Below are 13225 nucleotides of genomic sequence, written 5' to 3'. Positions count from 1 at the left end.
CAGGCCCAAACTGGGTTTGCTGTGGGCAACACCAAAGCGCGGCACGTGGATGTGTAAATCCGGGAACACACAACGGGATCCGCGGGATATCCCACCCCATTGAGGACTTCACGGAATTCCAGAATTGTTCCCGTAGGAGGAGATCTTAAAGCTCATCTCGTTCCACCCCTTGCCATGGACGGGGACACCTTCCACTAGCCCAGCTTGCTCCAAGCCCCGTCCAACCTGGCCCGGGCTCACCGAGAACATGCAAAAGAAAATAGGGGCCTTTCCTGCGAGATTTCAGCAAGCAGGAGCATATCTAATGCGAACAAATGGAAAGAGAAAAGGCTGATTATGATTCCATGGGGCAGCAGGACAACCTGAGTTAAAATTCCTCTGGAACAGGCTTCATGGACGCCAAACCACCACACAAATCATTAAACCTCAGCAAGGTTGGAGAGGCAGGAGAGCAGTTTTTTATTATTATTATTATTATTATTATTATTATTATTATTATTATTATTATTATTATTTTGAAGACACCTAAATGTCTCTCCTCACTTAATAGCTCTTCTGCACAGTTTGGTGACATTAAAAGGCATTTTTCCCCCCTCATTTACCAAGTTTATCTACCAAAAAGAAGTACTAAAAAGAAAGCTGAGGCCACAGACTTCCAGTACCCACAGAGAAAGAGCTGAAGTTAAGGGAGCAGGACGAAGGGACAGATGCTGCCCAGCCCTCAGCAAACAGCTGGAATTTCAGTGATGGGATTTTTATAAGCTTGTACAACAAAAAAACCCACAGCTACTCTATCACAAGCATAAGTTTTTGAGCCAGCTGCCCTGCTACCTCCAATTCTACAATAGTGCAGGACAAAAAAAAATCCCATTTCTGCATTAAAGAAGTATATTTTGGACAACTTTATCATAATATGAAAAAAGACATATAAACCTGAAGTATTTAAACCCTATCCTAAGCACTGTATCGTGTTCCAGCCCCATGTCAAGGGCGTGATGCTGCCCAAGGGATTGACTGAATTTGCAACACAAGCTAAACACTTAAAACCTGTATCTCTGTTCCTTCTCTCAGACACATCTTAAAAGGAAACTTTTATGCTCACAACTGGCATGAAAATACACTGAATTATTTACATCATTTGAATTAAAACAGAGGGGCAAGACCAACTAGAGCCAGGAATGAACACTCCATGTCCCAACACATGGATGAATGCTTAGGGCACAGGGCTAAAGAAGAAGAAAAAAAGATAATACAAACAGTACGTTTTTTAAAAAGGCTAACAACAGAGAGACAACTTAATCTCAACTTAAAATGGTTCGATTCAGACACAGCTCAATCCCTGCAGATACAGTTTTGACTTGTGCAAGCAGAATGTCAAAGACAACAAGCAACTTTGGTAAATATCCTCTGAAGTTTCAAAGAACCCTGTGGGACTGGCATGTTCATTGGTTCACTAATAAAACAGCAAATCCAAGGACAGATGAGAGAGTGAGGTGTGACGAGCATCCTTAAACTGTTCTCCAAAAGATGCTGTGTCTTAGCACCCTCCAGCTGGCTGCTGCTGGTACACTTCATCTTCCATCTCCAGCTGTGGGAGTAACACAGGAATTATTTTAACGTTTTAAAAATACAGAAATTAAAAGTAATACAGAAAACTTGAAAGACACATGGTGACAAAAGCACTTGGCTGTCTGCTCATAGAGCCATAGAGTACTTCAGGAATAACTTCAATTAACTAACACATGAAACACTTTCCATCAGTCACCCTGAACAAATTTGTTAGAACATGCTAAACTCACAGCAACTATTTTGGGATCATTTTAATTTCCAAGTCCCTTTGATCATCACTCAGACATCTGAATATCTGTGTAGCAATTTGCAGTAAGAGTGTTTTTCATACCTGTGCAGGTGTGTCTGCTTCTTTAATTGGTTGTCCATCAAACAGGAACATAACCTGCCTCATTGACAAGCCTTGCAAGTTCAAAGTTATTAATATGAGAAACCACACTTGTGTTTCTGAATCCAAACTATGTATTCATGGATTTACTGTCAGAGCACATGTTAACAAAATTAACACTCAAAAGATGAGGGGGATGGCAGAAGATAGATTTAAATTAGGTAATAGGATGAAATTCTTCCCTGTGAGGGTGGTGAGGCCCTGGCACAGGTTGCCCAGGGAAGCTGTGGCTGCCCCATCCCTGGAAGTGTTCAAGGCAAGGTTGGACGGGGCTTGGAGCAACCTGGGCTAGCAAAAGGTGGCCCTGCCCATGGCAGGGGGTGGAACAAGATGGGCTTTAAATTCTGTTCTAACTCCAAGCCATTCTGTGATTCTATGATTAAGATTTAACTATCAGGACACTGAGGGTATTTGTCTTGCTGTCTACACTGAGGAAGGTCAAATGCTGGTAACTTTATGTTGCCCTTAAAACCTGAGTTGCCACACGACTGAATCCTGTTCTGACAACGTTTAATCACATGAGGAAGTCTTTATTCCCTGCATCAGGGATTGAGGACCTTGCTCTGCCCTCTAAAATCCTTCCAAATCTGTGATTCACACTTCTGTCACACTGAGGAATGCTCCCTGTACCTCTCCAAAAACCCAGAGAGCCGTCAGGGTACAGCAGGCACAGAGCAGGGCAGAGTGTAAAGTTTGAATAAGCAAGAAAGGATCCTGAAAGTAACAGACAAGGGGAAACACCAGCAAACAAAATCCAACTCCGTTTCCAAAGCCGTTCAGATGCCCACCCTCTACTCTGCATAAAGCAAAGGCATCGGGAGCTCCAGGCTCAGGAGCTGAGCTGTGGGGATACATCCTTCTCCTGTTCAGTTCAGGATGGCACTGAGGAACAGCCTGTGACACAGAGCAGCCAGTGAACACCTGTGGAACACAGCGGTCTCAACTGTGCAATAGGCAGCAGGAGACACAGGAAGAGAGAAGGAAAAAAATCCAGAAGGAAGCTGTGGCACAGAGAATTTATTTTGTGCCGTTTTCCAAACAGAAAATGCACTCCAAGTTGATGAAGTTTTTGGAGATGACAGGACTAAGAGTTAGTGAATTGTGTCAGAGCCAGGATCGGAACTGGAGGAATTTTGGTAACTGTCACAGGACATTAGGGAGCACCTGAGGAGAAGAGGCACCTTCCATGCACGGATGAGAAGAACTCCACACCGAGGAGCTGCCAGCATCCCAGCTCCTCACTCTCCCCCACACCTGGATACCCTCGCCCTGCCCACAAGCGTGTTCTGCGAGCCGGGCAGAGAAGCAGGAGGGTTCCACCAGCACGGGGATGCTTCCCCGGCGAGAGCGGGGGCGGCCGGGCTGGCGGGAGCCCCCCGGGGCCGCGGGAGCCCCCGGGCCGTGCCCGCGCCTACCTGTGGGCAGCAGTACGCCTTCCTGAGCTTGCTCAGCGGGCTGTGCCGCTTTATTCTGAGCTGCACCACGGAGCCGTCCTGTCCGGCAGCTTTCAGGTCGATGTGCTCGTTCTCCGCTTTCCCGCCTTCCTGGACGGAGAACCGCAGGATGCGGCGGCTCAGAGCCGGCTGAGCCGCGGGGTCCCGCTCGGGCCGGACACCGCCCGCCCCGTCCTCGGCCGGCCCCGCTCCTGCTCCCCCCGGCCGGGACGCCTCGGCGGCCTCGCTCCGCGGGCGGGGCGGGGCCGCACCGCAGCCGCGTCCCGGGACACGGAGGGGCGGCCGCCGCTCCCCTCCCTCCCCTCCTCCCTCCGGCTCCTGCCGCTCCTCTCCCGCCTCACTTTGGGCTTCTCCTCCGACGTGGCCGGGGCTCACCGGGGCCCGCGCTGCGGGGCGCGGCCGGCGGCCAAGGGGGCGCTGAGCCGCACGGGGGCGCTGTGCGCCGGCGCGGGAGCGGCGTGAGGGGGGCGCCCGGGACAGCCCTGGACAGCCCAGGACAGCCCTGGACAGCCCTGGACAGCCCCTGGACAGCCCAGGACAGCCCTGGACAGCCCCTGGACAGCCCCTGGACAGCCCGGGACAGCCCTGGATAGCCCCTGGACAGCCCTGGACAGCCCAGGACAGCCCTGGACAGCCCCTGGACAGCCCCTAGACAGCCCCTGGACAGCCCCTAGACAGCCCAGGACAGCCCCTGGACAGCCCCTGGACAGCCCGGGACAGCCCTGGATAGCCCCTGGACAGCCCAGGACAGCCCTGGACAGCCCCTGGACAGCCCCTGGACAGCCCGGGACAGCCCTGGACAGCCCTGGATAGCCCCTGGACAGCCCCTGGACAGCCCCTGGACAGCCCCTGGACAGCCCTGGATAGCCCCTAGACAGCCCTGGGTAGCCCCAGGACAGCCCTGGATAGCCCCTGGACAGCCCTGGATAGCCCTGGACAGCCCTGGACACCCCGGAACAGCCTCCGGACACCCCGGGAGCCCTGTCTGAGCACCCCCGAGACACCCCGGAACAGCCAATGCTGGGGTGTTCGGATCCCCTGAAGGGGAGAAGAGGCAAGTTTGCCTCGATCCACAGTTGCGGAAAGAATTCGATTCTAAACATACCCGAAAGCAAAATTAAAACACAAACGAGGTTAAATGTTGGGATCCAAAGTGATATTTCAGCTTTTTTGCCCTTTAAAAATTTTTTTTAACTTTATTCATCCATAAAAGAGAAAAGAAAGAAGATTGAAAAGTGGGAAAATGCCAAGAATAATGACGTGACGCACAGGAAAGGGGTTACCGCCACCATGGGTCCAGCGCTGGCTTACAGGGTGCGATGGGTCTTTCCCCAGCAGAGTCCCTCCGACAGCGGCCCAGCGAGGGAGCAGAGCCAGGCAGCAGCACCAGCGCTGTGGGAAGGCACGAGCAGCCTCACAGGAGCAGCCGGGCAGCCGCGGGCAGCACACACAGCGAAGACTCCCACACTCAGTGGATTTAGCAGCTGCAGCTTCTGTGGCAGGCTAGGCACTTCATGATAGGGTTTTGAGAGTGGCAACGTCATGTCCACCTCAAAGCAGCAGCACGTCCGTGGGCAGATTCATCTTTGCTGCCTTCAAGTTCATTGGCTGCTCGTTGGAATCCAGGTGAAGTTCGCCTGACCTATCAAAAAATTTATTGCTTGCTTTTCTCACGTATCAAAGCTTTGCTGCTTGGTCTCCCGATGTATCAACTGCAAGCTCTCTTTGTCACTTCGAACAGGGTTTATTTTCCAAAATAAAGCAGGAACTAAAGTTTTTGTTAGAGGCAGTTTAAAACTTTAATTTTCAAACTTCAATCTTCGAAGAGGCAATGAAGACACATTCCTTACTCTTTACTCGTTCACTACATGGGGCCAGGTGAGAGGAGGCAGCGGGGCAGGAGGTTGGTGCTGCCGGAGGTGCCCCTGAGGGTAGGAGTGGAAAGGGCTCCGGACTTCTTCAGAGGAAACCCCCTAAATATGAGGTCCATCCCGCCTGAGTCCACTTCTCTCACAGGCAGCGCTTTCAGCTGGTGGCTGTGCCAGGGCTGCCTCCTCCAGCCTGGAGGGCCTCCTTGGGGTTGAAGACTTTCCCAGCACAGCGGTGTTGTGGGGCCAGGAGAGAGGAGGTTCTGCCCCAAACCTCCATCTCAGCCTGTCCTCACCCTGGCCGTGAGGAAAGCAGAAACTGGTCCCTTCAGAATATGCTCCAAGTCTCAAGGGATTTTCCCTTTTCCATTCCCTTTCCTGGCTGCACCCCCTCAGAGATGAGCAAAGTGGCACAGAAGCAACCAAGAATGGCCCCTCTCTTCCACTTCCAACATCCACATTCCTCCACCTCTACCAGTTCTTCAGCCATATTGATACTATTAAAGTATCAAATAGCACATCCTGTGAGCTCCAAGAAACATGAACGGTGGCTCTACAAAACCGCACGGCCTTAGATCATCTGCTTGCAAGCCAAAGAAAAATGTGTGCTATTATAGGACAGGAATGTTGACCTTACATCAGTGATGGGTTTGAAATCCAACAGTCGGGAATCACCTCAGTAGAAAGAGCAGTAGAAGGGCGGCAGAAAGAAGAAAATTCTTCTTGGTGGGAGTGGCTTACCATGGCTGCCAAATTGGAGACTGCTATGAAATGCATTTGTGGCAGTCACCGTGTCGTGGTTTGGCTAAAAGCCAGGCACCCACGAGAATCGTAACGAAGGGCTCATGAGTTGAGATAAGGATTAGGAGAAAAACACCTTAAGGGCAAAACAGGTTCAAAACTTAAACGGTATAAAGAAAATTTATTATTAACAGAGTCAGAGGAGGATAATGAGGAATAAAATAAGCCTTTTGAACACCTTTTTCTGCCCAGTCCCTCCCTCCTTCCCACCAACAGTGCAGGGAGACAGGACACGAGAGTTTTGGTCAGTTTCTCACTCGAAAAATCTTTCTTCAGTTCGCTTAGGGAAAGGAGTTGCTTTTTCTGCTGTGCTGTGGGGTCCTTCCCATGGGAGACAGTTCTCTGTGACCTTTTCTAGCGTGGCTCTAATTTTCACAAACACCAGTCCCACCCGACCTGCTGTAACGTGAGTCCCTCCCGTGGGGCAAAGCAGTCTTCCCGAAACTGCATAGCGTGGGTCATTTAGTTCATGGGGCGGAGTCTTTTAAGGACAAGCTGTTCTGGTTTTGAAGCAAAAGCTCTCTTTCTCTATCTCTGGAAGGAAGGGTCTTCTCTCTCTGCTCGAATTTCCCACTGGATTACAGCTTTTTAGCATCCACCCGCTCCAGTGTGAGCACGTTTTATCACGGGCGGTGAGTGGATCTCTGCGAGCTGTCCCGAGATGGTGCCGGCCGCACGGTGCCGGCCGCTGGCCGCTCCCGGCCCCGGGAGGGCCCTGGCCCACGCGCCTCCCCACCCCTCCGAAGAAGAAGGACTGCGTGCGTTCTTGTCCTTCTTCAGTATGTCATCACAGAGGTGTTACCAACGTCTCTAATTAGGCCAGCAACATGTCCATCGTCAGAGCCTTCAGGGATTGGCTCTGCTGGACAGAGTAGAAGCTTCGAGCAGCTTCTCTCTCAGAAGTCGCCTCTGGGGCTTCCCCCACCCACCAAAAATAAACCCCAGACTGTTTTAAACTAACACACACCTTAATCATTGTATTGTGTGTACTCACTTGTATTCAATGTTACGGCTCTTGTAACACTGTGCTGGAAAATGAAGTATGGAGACTTGTCTAAAGAGAGTCGCAAGAAAAGAGGGGACTTGATAAATAAGACAGAGAACAGAAATTTTCAGGTCCCCTGAAGTTGCTGAATAGAGCTCTAAAACTAGCAAAAAAGATAAAAGGATGTAAAGGTATGCACAAAGGAGGATAAACGTAGGTGGAACCAGTGGAGAAACAGATAAAGAGGACTATAGAGGGTTTTTTTCAAGTTAGGTAACAAAAAGCAGCAGTGCATGCCCAAAGAAAAAGTTCAAAGAAAGGTCACCTGCAATATTGAAGCACTCGGTGAATGTGACCACCAGACACCCCTTATGACAACCTCCAGGACCAAAAAAGGACTTCCGGTAGAAGGCAAATGCATGGAAATTAGTTCTAGGAAAGTGGTGTTTGTGTATTAGCTGGAAGGCACATTGTGATGGGTAGGTGTGATCGGGACGGAATAACAGCGGACCCTGTTATGAAGTTTCACCACAGACGTCAGATTAAAGGAGATATTATTCCATGTGTCCGGCGCTAATAAAGAATGCCTGCTTTCTAATGCTTCAAATGAATGAAAAAGTTTATTTACAGCTAATTTCCCTATCAATATCCTACTCTCTACCTAAGTTCCTACGACTATATGCTTTCCCTCCCACAGCTCCCACTCCCTCAAGCAAGCAGGCAGAAGAAACCAGGCGAAGCCCTCGGTGGCATCCGGGCTTTCAGTTCAGAGGGGCCATGGAGGCTGCCCATCAGGGGGGAGCACGGCGGGGCGGCGCCCGTTGTCCCCTCCGCCCAGCGCTTCACGTTCGCTCCGCGGCCACCTGCTCTCCTCCTGCCCGTTTCTGTCCAGCTCCTCCAGCTCTCTCCGGGCACGCTGGCGGGGCACAGGGCTGGGCGGCCGGTCCCCATCAGCCAATCTTCGGCGCCGGCCACCTCCAGCAGCTGCCTCCTCCTGCTGCTCCTGCTGCTGCCGCTGCCGCCACCCGCGCCACGAAGGGATGGAGGCGGCGGCGGTGGCGACGCGGGGCCAGCCCGGCACGGTTGTCCTGCCCCTGCAGCAGGCGGATGGCCCCAATGGGCTCTTGGCAGATGGGGCAGGTGGCAGCGGCGTCGGGGGCAGCCCGGGGCTGGATGCAGGCGTGGCAGAACACGTGTCCGCAGGGCTCCACGGCAGCGGGGCTGCGGAGGGGATCCACGCAGATGCGGCAGATCCTGACGGCTCGCGGCGCTGCTGGCTCTTGCCTGGCCTCCTCCATTGCTGCTCCCGGACCTGACTCCTCGCAGCTGCTGGCAGGACTCGAAGGCTTGGCTTCCACTGGTGGCACTCAGGTGTTCCTCGGCCTCTCGTGGGACTCACAAGCTCCTCGGTCACTGGCAGCACCCAGAGGCTCCTTGGTCGCTGGCAGCACTGAGAAGCTCCTCAGACTCCGGCAGCGCTCCGGCTCCTCACACACTGGCAGCACTCGGAAGCTCCTCGGCTGCCAGCGTGTCCCAGGCTGAGTGCTGTGGCACTGCCCAGCGCTGGTGTCCATAGTTACCTACCCACTGCAAGTGATGGCACAGTGATCATGACTGGTGACATCACAGGGCTCTAAGGGGCACACCCAGGAGCTCCCCCATGCACAGAGACGGACCCTGTGGCACAAAGCCGACCTGGCCGTGGGCTCGGTGTTCACCCAGCTGCCTTCCAGGCGGTCTCTGCTGGGGTGGGGCTGTGCCAGTCACACTCGCCAGGAGCTGCTCTGCAGAGCTGCTTTCCATGGTGTGTCCTGGTGCCTGGGGCTGCACCTCGCCAGGGGCAGGACCCTGCATAGCCCTTGGTTGAACTTCAGGAGGTTCCATCAGCCCATTTCTCCCGGTTGTTGAGGTCCTCGTGGGCGCAGAGTCATCCTCTGGTGTCTCTGCAGCTCCTCCCACTGTAGGAAATTCAGCAAACTTGCTGAGGGTGCCCTGGGCCCCATTATTCAGGCCACTATCAAGAAGGAAGTCCCAGTACTGATGCCTGGGCTAGACTTGTCAGAGACTGAAATATTATAGTTTCTGGCTTAAACATTTTCATGAAGGACTTTAAAAACTGTATTACAAAAGCTGCAGAGAAGACTACCATGCCCTGAATGGGCTCTGAGAGGCCCATCCCACCCTCAAAACTCAGGGCTGGGGACATTCACAAAGCACAAGCTTAACACCTCCAAGGTGGAGAGCACAGCCCCAGGCCTGTCAGCTGCCAGGCTGGCCCAGACCCTGCACCAAAGGGTGGAGGGAGAGAGGCTTTGGATGCGTGTTGGAAAAGCCTCTGGGCAGAGGCGCAGTGACTGCCCGTCCTCCACTGCGCAGAGGAGCCCAGCTGAGGGGCCCCTTCAGCCGGGGAAAAGCCGCAGCCGTGGGAAGGACAGCAGGGGGCTGTCATGGCCCATCCAAGGCCCCCCAAAGGGGCCCTCAGACCCTACACCAGAGATGATGCAACAAATCCACAGTGTTGGGAGGGACAGTGTCAAACTGGCCCCTGCACGGGAGCCACGTGGGCATTCGCACCTGGCCCAAAGTGGGCATTAATCCCTGGGATTCTGTACTCTCCGGCGTGTGGCAGCGTGGTGCAGCGTGGCGCAGTGTGGCGTGGCACGGCGGCAGGGGACCCTCAGCACCGAGGAGACCAGATGGAAGGGAGCAACGAGACGTCATTGGGACTCTCGGAAGAGCGATACGCTCCCTAACCCTGTCACCCCTCTCCCTGTCCCCCTCCCCCTTTTACTATTAAATAAAATACATCCATTGTTTGGCACCAACATCTAACCTCGTTTGGTTTTAATCTCAGTTTTGGATGTATTTTGAACATTTCAAGTTCTTTCCGGTTTATACACAGAGACATAATTTTTCTTTGCTCTTCTGGGTCTAAACCGGATCGTAACAACACTGCTGATGATCGGCCTCCACCTCAGCTTCACGCTGCTGATCAACACCCTCTACTTAAAAACCCGGAGTACCAACAGTTAAAATCACTTCCTCACAGGGCAGAGCCTATTTGCAAAGTTCCACCTTCCCCAAGCCTCCTGCTTTCTCCGAGCTCATGAGAAATGTCTGGGTGATCATTTATCAGCCCCAGTGAGCATTTTCCCTTCAAATACAGCAGCTTTGGAATACACATAGAATCTGTTCAGTTGTTTGCCTCTTCCTCCACTTTTCCTGAAAATACCATTGTAGCACTCCACACCAAAACCACTGCAAGACACTGAGGTTGTTTGGCAGAGACTCTCCAGCACCAGGCACCTCCAGGGCCCTGCTGCTGCTGCCGCCATCCCTGCCACCACAGCCCCGCTGTGCAGGGAATGGAAGAGGCTGTGATGACAACAGGCCACCCCAGCACAGTTATCCACCTGCAGCTGGGAGGCCTGTGGTCACAGCGCTGCTCCCAAGTACCACTGGCAACAAATTCCAGCAGTTCAAGGATTTCTGTAGGATTTTGCAGCGCTGAGAAGTTGATCTCATCTGGATTCTGTGCTGGGGAATTGCTCACCATGTTTTCGTCGCTGGCCACGTTGTCCCCGCCGGCACCGCACGGGCGCCGGCTCCATTCAGCGCCTCTCTGTATGCGGAGCGCCGAGAAAGAGAAACCGCTGCCGCCGCCTCTGCCCTTCTGCTCGCAGCAGCAGCTCAAAGTAATATTGAAGCACTCGGTGAATGTGACCACCAGACACCCCTTATGACGACCTCCAGGACCAAAAAAGGACTTCCAGGAGAAGGCAAATGCATGGAAATTAGTTCTAGGAAAGTGGTGTTTGTGTATTAGCTGGGAGGCACATTGTGATGGATAGGTGTGATCGGGACGGAATAACAGCGGACCCTGTTATGAAGTTTCACCACAGACGTCAGATTAAAGGAGATATTATTCCGTGTGTCTGGCGCTAATAAAGAATGCCTGCTTTCTAATGCTTCAAATGAATAAAAATGTTTATTTACAGCTAATTTCCCTATCAATATCCTACTCTCTAACTAAGTTCCTACGACTAAATGCTTTCCCTCCCACAGCTCCCACTCCCTCAAGCAAGCAGGCAGAAGAAACCAGGCGAAGCTCTTCTCGGCATCCGGGCTTTCAGTTCACACAGGCCATGGAGGCTGCCCATCAGGGGGGAGCACGGCGGGGCGGCGCCCGTTGTCCCCTCCGCCCAGCGCTTCACGTTCGCTCCGCGGCCACCTGCTCTCCTCCTGCCCGTTTCTGTCCAGCTCCTCCAGCTCTCTCCGGGCACGCTGGCGGGGCACAGGGCTGGGCGGCCGGTCCCCATCAGCCAATCTTCGGCGCCGGCCACCTCCAGCAGCTGCCTCCTCCTGCTGCTCCTGCTGCTGCCGCTGCCGCCACCGCGCCACGAAGGGATGGAGGCGGCGGCGGTGGCGACGCGGGGCCAGCCCGGCACGGTTGTCCTGCCCCTGCAGCAGGCGGATGGCCCCAATGGGCTCTTGGCAGATGGGGCAGGTGGCAGCGGCGTCGGGGGCAGCCCGGGGCTGGATGCAGGCGTGGCAGAACACGTGTCCGCAGGGCTCCACGGCAGCGGGGCTGCGGAGGGGATCCACGCAGATGCGGCAGATCCTGACGGCTCGCGGCGCTGCTGGCTCTTGCCTGGCCTCCTCCATTGCTGCTCCCGGACCTGACTCCTCGCAGCTGCTGGCAGGACTCGAAGGCTTGGCTTCCACTGGTGGCACTCAGGTGTTCCTCGGCCTCTCGTGGGACTCACAAGCTCCTCGGTCACTGGCAGCACCCAGAGGCTCCTTGGTCGCTGGCAGCACTGAGAAGCTCCTCAGACTCCGGCAGCGCTCCGGCTCCTCACACACTGGCAGCACTCGGAAGCTCCTCGGCTGCCAGCGTGTCCCAGGCTGAGTGCTGTGGCACTGCCCAGCGCTGGTGTCCATAGTTACCTACCCACTGCAAGTGATGGCACAGTGATCATGACTGGTGACATCACAGGGCTCTAAGGGGCACACCCAGGAGCTCCCCCATGCACAGAGACGGACCCTGTGGCACAAAGCCGACCTGGCCGTGGGCTCGGTGCTCACCCAGCTGCCTTCCAGGCGGTCTCTGCTGGGGTGGGGCTGTGCCAGTCACACTCGCCAGGAGCTGCTCTGCAGAGCTGCTTTCCATGGTGTGTCCTGGTGCCTGGGGCTGCACCTCGCCAGGGGCAGGACCCTGCATAGCCCTTGGTTGAACTTCAGGAGGTTCCATCAGCCCATTTCTCCCGGTTGTTGAGGTCCTTGTGGGCGCAGAGTCATCCTCTGGTGTCTCTGCAGCTCCTCCCACTGTAGGAAATTCAGCAAACTTGCTGAGGGTGCCCTGGGCCCCATTATTCAGCCCACTATCAGAAGGAAGTCCCAGTACTGATGCCTGGGCTAGACTTGTCAGAGACTGAAATATTATAGTTTATGGCTTAAACATTTGCATGAAGGACTTTAAAAACTGTATTACAAAAGCTGCAGAGAAGACTACCATGCCCTGAATGGGGCTCTGAGAGGCCCATCACCACTCAGGGCTGGGGACATTCACAAAGCACAAGCTTAACACCTCCAAGGTGGAGAGCACAGCCCCAGGCCTGTCAGCTGCCAGGCTGGCCCAGACCCTGCACCAAAGGGTGGAGGGAGAGAGGCTTTGGATGCGTGTTGGCAAAGCCTCTGGGCAGAGGCGCAGTGACTGCCCGTCCTCCACTGCGCAGAGGAGCCCAGCTGAGGGGCCCCTTCAGCCGGGGAAAAGCCGCAGCCGTGGGAAGGACAGCAGGGGGGCTGTCATGGCCCATCCAAGGCCCCCCAAAGGGGCCCTCAGACCCTACACCAGAGATGATGCAACAAATCCACAGTGTTGGAGGGACAGTGTCAAACTGGCCCCTGCACGGGAGCCACGTGGGCATTCCCACCTGGCCCAAAGTGGGCATTAATCCCTGGGATTCTGTACTCTCCGGCGTGTGGCAGCGTGGTGCAGCGTGGCGCAGTGTGGCGTGGCACGGCGGCAGGGGACCCTCAGCACCGAGGAGACCAGATGGAAGGGAGCAACGAGACGTCATTGGGACTCTCGGAAGAGCGATACGCTCCCTAACCCTGTCACCTCTCTCCCTGTCCCCCTCCCCCTTTTACTATTAAATAA

General features: G+C 54.4%; 1 long non-coding RNA gene across 1 annotated transcript; it reads right to left on the bottom strand.

The window, feature by feature from the left end:
• Positions 1 to 1301: 1301 nt before the first annotated feature.
• Positions 1302 to 3811, bottom strand: LOC120410464. The gene is made up of 3 exons (XR_005602638.1): positions 3753 to 3811; positions 3373 to 3501; positions 1302 to 1588 (listed from the first exon to the last, which is right to left on the bottom strand). It is a non-coding gene; the product is annotated as an uncharacterized LOC120410464 (long non-coding RNA).
• Positions 3812 to 13225: the final 9414 nt, after the last annotated feature.

The sequence above is a fragment of the Corvus cornix genome, chromosome 9, assembly GCF_000738735.6.
Source record: "Corvus cornix cornix isolate S_Up_H32 chromosome 9, ASM73873v5, whole genome shotgun sequence".
Lineage (NCBI taxonomy): Eukaryota > Metazoa > Chordata > Aves > Passeriformes > Corvidae > Corvus > Corvus cornix.
Note: the sequence above shows the minus strand (reverse complement) of the source record. Positions and strands in the feature narration are given on the sequence as shown.